This window comes from Acartia tonsa, chromosome 13 (assembly GCF_053477335.1).
Source record: "Acartia tonsa isolate MP-2025a chromosome 13, ASM5347733v1, whole genome shotgun sequence".
NCBI classification, from domain to species: Eukaryota; Metazoa; Arthropoda; class Copepoda; order Calanoida; family Acartiidae; genus Acartia; species Acartia tonsa.
The window spans coordinates 27,113,040-27,119,039 of record NC_137272.1 but is presented as its reverse complement, the minus strand read 5'-3'; positions in this window follow the sequence as shown (position 1 = coordinate 27,119,039).

Here is a 6,000-nt window from a genome sequence, read left to right as displayed (position 1 = left end):
GATATTGTTAACTTTAGAGGAGACGCGATATTCCAACTTATCTAGCATATAGTTATGCAGGGCCCCTGGCAAAAAAAAGAGACTATCCGAACTTCCTTTGCTAAAAATTAGGTGTCATTTAGGCAGACAGACACAGAGATATTTCCTTCATTAATAGAAGTGTAGCTTCTCTATAGTAATGTTTGTCCGTTTGTCCTATTGCATTTACACTTTTTTAATTTTTTGCTTTGAAGACATACTTAGATACTAAAAATTATCCTTTTTTCTTATTCTTGGCATTTGATGAATAATACAAGTTTTTAAAAAAATATCTTCCTATTTATTTGAGATAAATTTATCGAGATGAAATCTCTTCATATGTCAAAAATTATTCTTGTCAAAAACCCAACCAAAATTAAATTGGCAATCTACACATTTTTATCACTATAATTGATTTTTTATTTTTTTTTATCTGTCTTTGTCATGTAGTCTAAACTGACAATGTCCCTTAAAGCGCCTTTTCGAACATTTTTTTAAATTGAAGGTAGTTTTTTGTTTGTTTATATATTACTTTAGGTAAGGTAATGTTAGGTTATATTGGGGAATGGGAACTAGTAGCCCCGCCGGGTTAGGCCACAACTAGTATTGACCCACAGGAAATAGCCATAGTGGGGGTGGGGGATGAATAACCCCCTTTTTAAATTTTTTTTTAAAAATGGATTTTTTCAGTACTCGATAGGCACTTGTTATTGAAAAAGTAAATATTCAGAAAATTGGAAGAGAAATTGTTTTCTCGAGGTGCCATATCCACGCTATCTCTATCCATCTTTCCATCTTGAAATTCTATATCCAAAGAGAAAGGTTTTGCTTTACTGGGCATGTCTATCAATATCAGGAATCTTAAGGGATAAGACAAAGGCCGATAAATTAATGTACATTCTCAATTAATATAAACAAAATTACCCCTTCTGTAGATTACAATTACCTAAATAAGCAAACCTATCACAATTCAATAACAATACCAAAATTTGTTGAACCAACTATATCAGAAAAGGTTATTATAAAACTTTGGGGACTAGCCCAAGTTCCCCTCCATCCCTGATTAACATGTGCAGGGATAAAGGGATATGAAAATGGAAGATAAATTAATCCCCTACTTATTATTCTACCTAAGTTTGGCAGATTTTCTTATTTTTTGGATTAACAACTTTGAGATATGTATTGAATTTTGATTGGTTAATTCCTTAAGTTAATTTTAGATTTAGGCGTTGGTATGGTTTTAGGCTATTTTCTGCACCAGTCCCTAACCCTTAAGCGCATACATTTAAAATAGATATAGTCAGACATGGAGATAGAAAGATAGTTAGTCAGACATGCAGATAGAAAGATAGATAGACAGACATACAGATAGAAAGATAGTTAGGCAGACATGCAGATAGATAGATAGATAGACAGACATGCAGATAGAAAGATAGATAGGCAGACATGCAGATAGAAAGATAGATAGGCAGACATGCAGATAGAAAGATAGATAGGCAGACATGCAGATAGATAGATAGTTAGTCAGACATAGAGATAGAAAGATAGTTAGGCAGACATGCAGATAGATAGATAGGCAGACATGCAGACAGACAGATTGATTAAAAAGGTGTAAAAAATATCAAATGACCAATATATGGAGATTCACTTAATACACACCAACACAATTTGGAGGGGGGGGCGGGGGGGGGGGGGTAGGACTTGAATATTAGCGATAGGACAATGGATGGTAAATTGATTTACATTCCCAATAACAAAACATTATCACGGTTCTTTGTAATAAAATTAATGGTTGAAAAGTTAAGAGACTAATAGTTTAAGAGAGAGAGAGAGAGAGAGAGAGATAGAGAGATACAGAAGAGAGAGAGAGAGAGAGAGAGAGAGAGAGAGAGAGAGAAACAGAAGGGAGAGAGAGAGAGAGAGAGAGAGAGAGAGAGAGAGAGAGAGAGAGAGAGAGAGATAAGGAGATACAGAAGAGAGAGAGAGAGAGAAACAGAAGGGAGAGAGAGAGAGAAAAAAAAGGAGAGAGAAAGAGAGAGGGAATGAGAGAGAGAGAGAGAATAAAGAGATCCCTTAGAATGAAAAGTATGAGAGAGAGAGAGAGACAGAGAGACAGAGATAGAGACAGAGAGAGAGACACAGAGAGAGAGAGAGATAGAGATAAAGAGAGAGAGAGAGAGAGAGAGAGAGAGAGAGAGAGAGAGAGAGACATAGAATAATAAGATCCTTATTAGAATGAAAGGTATGAGAGAGAAAGGGAGATAGACAAAAAGGGAGGTAGAGAGTGAAAGAGAGAGAGATACAGAAAGAGAGAGAGACAGAGAGAGAGACAGAAAGAAAGATAGAGAGACAGACAGACAGAAAGAGAGAGAGAGAGAGGTGGGGGGAGGGAGGGAGAGAGAAAGAGAATAATGAGATCCTTATTAGAATGAAAGGTATGAAAAAGATAGATTCACATAAGTATCATTTTACTAAATCTTCATGCACTGGTGGATAGATGGACAGATAGATGCATGGATTAATAGATAGATAGATAGTTAAAATCAAGGATGACAACATGCATAAGCAGTAAAGCACATACAAATAATAAATGTACAAACGGACAAAGTGAGTTATAGAGAAGATGATCAGTAATAATAACAAGGATGACAACATTTATAAAAGCGAAGCTCTGAAACGGTAGGACAAACGAACATTAAAACTAGTAGAATATTAGAATAAAATAATCAGAATATAGATAAAGAAAATCGAAACAAATTGTAAGTGAATTTGTTGAAGTACTGCTTAAATTCGGAATATCGTTTAAGCACATACTTACATTTTAAAGACTTGATTATAGATATGCTTCGCTTATAACAATGTACTTTGTTGTCCTAGGAATCAGTATTCCAAAAATAAGATCAATCGAATAATTTTATCACATGTTAACAATTAATATGTTTAAAATGGACGTACGGACATTCTGGAAACGATTATAGAGTTGCTACTCTTTCTAAATTGTACCTAACTACTACAGAAATCACCATGCAAAGTTTGTAATCGATAGGACAATTCTAACCTGTTTAAAGTAACGAAAAGAGCTTACTGTGACGTACGGACCGACCCTAATTATAGAAAAGGTATGATATGTGATAAATTTCAAGGATGACAACATCCATAAGTAGCAAAGCATATAGAAATCCTGGAAGGACAAACGGACACAGTTAGTTATAAAGCAGATGTTTAGTCGTCATAAGAAAAGAAGATCAAGTGAGAGAATATTTGATTTATCTGAAAATTAAAATAACGAAACCATTCTAAAAAATAAATAAAATTTGTCACATTTCCCCCATAGCGTTACGGACAGACGGATTGACAGACATCGTGAATTATAGAGTAGCTTCGTAATTAAAAAAGGATAGTTTTTGGAAAAGATTCAAAGCCACGATAAATTTTTTTGTGTTTTTTGCAAGAGCATAAAGTTGGATTCTGACTAATAAGTTATATGACTATACGAGTATATGGTCCCCTAAGGAATAATAATTTTAAAGGTGAAATAGATTTTTATAAGTTTTCATACATAAGTGTAAATTATTATGATTTTATGACTTATGGTAGCTAATTTTTTATTGCTTTTTTATTACTTCCATAAGTAGCTTCTAATAGATTTGTTGTTTAAAGAAAATAGACAAAAAAACTTTTTATCATAAAATGTAAACTGGTCGTTTTTAGCGTGACTAACAGACCGACGGACTAAATAAATTGTATAATTAATCTTCACAAAAATTCCAGCTGTCTATCTAAAATAGCAGTTGAAAAAATTAGGTTTTCCTCTAACAGTTTCTTACAGACGGATAGACGGACATTTTATTATTTCCCCAAAATCTGATTTCCTTTGAAATTAATAACAGATAATAATATAAATTATAAAATAATAATACATAGAAATATAAGATAAAATCATTGTGATTTTTTCATTTTTATTCAGACCCCTAACAAGCCCCTAATTTTGGGATGTATGTAATGGTATTCAAAAAACAATTTGGGAGAGGTGATAGATTCGAATCTCGGCCAACACCGATTCATATCTAAGACGTTCAAAATCCATTCCTAGTATGATGATAACTAAGAACAATATAACCAGTAATGGGAATGTCTTGGCTTATAAACTGGCACAACATTCACATTTATAGTCACCAGAAAAAGGTTCTTGTATTTTATAATTTTCAAGATTTGCACAGGCCTATCAGCGCCGAATCAGCTATCTACATCCTTTCTATCAAAGGATCTATTCTATAACTCACTTTGTCCGTCTTCATGGACGTCTAAGGGTGATGGTAAAGGGGTGTTTGTTTAACCTCATTTTACCCTAGTCAAAATATTTCAAAAATACATTACCCCACTCAAACCTTTGAAACCCCTCATTTTAATCCACTCTAAATGAAGCTTGGACGTCCCTGGCATAAATTGTTTTATTGAATACTTATTAATATTCGTGCCTCTTGTATAGTATGGGAGTTTCTACTTTAATTTTACCTAGAAAATAGCTGCTCATACAATTTAGCTAAAATATAAGAATAGCAACTTTGATATGTTTGTTACTTTATATCTATAAAACGGAATGATAAGTTTGAGAAATGGTTTTTGTACGTCTTTAAGCTACTTTTCCTTCATTTTCTTGTTAGGGTCTTTTAAATTATAAATATAGAGATTTCATTGAGTATGAAAGTTAATTTTAAATGACTTACAATTGAAAAATAAAAATATGTTTTATGATTTCGCGATATTGATAGTAAGGGTAGGATAGGGGGAATGCCATGGCCGAGAACAGGCGTATCTTATTTCAATTTAAGCTAGAATTCTACTTGATTGACTTTTGCTTTTTTTACAATATATTCTTTTTCTTTGTTTCATTTAAACACGGGCCCCTTCAGGGGGTTGAAACGGAATACTTTTAGGGGCAGGGGGTAGACACTCCCCTCACCAGAGGGGGGGGGGGTGTATAGGGACCGGAAGTGCTAATGTAAGGTGAGGATATATGTATGTATATATTCACAGGTATAGCGGAGTAATGGGGGAGGAGGGGGGGAGTCATATAGCGTGGCATAGGTAGCATTTATAGACTGGAGCACATTTGGGGGGGGGGGGTCGGGGGATTTTTTTGTTGGGGAGGGGGGGAGGGTGCACAGGTGCTAGACAAGTCAAGGGAAAATATTTTGAAAATTAGGGGTTGGGGGGGGGGGGGGACAGGGGTTGTTTTATACGCCAAATTAGACAGGAAGTGGATAAGGGTCTTTTGTGTTGGGAGGGTTGATTATCCCCCCCCCCCCACACACACCTCTACAATTTTATTCCAAACCTTAATCCGAGAATATTTTGGCTGGCGTGAGAAACTTAATTTTAAATTTCATTGTGTTTCTGGAAAAGTTAGATTTGCCAGGGAGAAATGGTTTGAAAACTATTCATTTTGGAAGAAAAATTGATATAACTTACTATAAAACAAAGATGACGAGTTCCTTTTGTTTTATGGTATGACTGATAAACCAACAGACCAAATAAATCATATACTGGATTCTCATTAGGTTATAGGTAATCATCACAAAAAAATCCAGCTGTCTATCTTGAATAGCGGCGATTAAATTAACGTTTCGTGACGACCAGACGTATATTTCGAATTATAGAGTATAGTTTCGCTACTAGAAATGGCAAATAATAATAGCCTAAAGCCACCACATTTAATGCTTAGAGGTGCAAAGGTCTTTCGCTTTAGATAGGTATATAAGGAGCTAATTTTGTATTGAATAACTTAAACCAAATATACATATCCATTTATCCAATAAAAATACCTATATACCCCATTAAATTTATAATAATTTGAAATAACAATAGTTTATACTTATATAATAATAGAGGACTGGGATATATCACCGAAATATATACTATTTTGCCGACTTTTTCAATAATTAACTTTTTATATCTTCTTCTTTGTTAAGAACAATAACA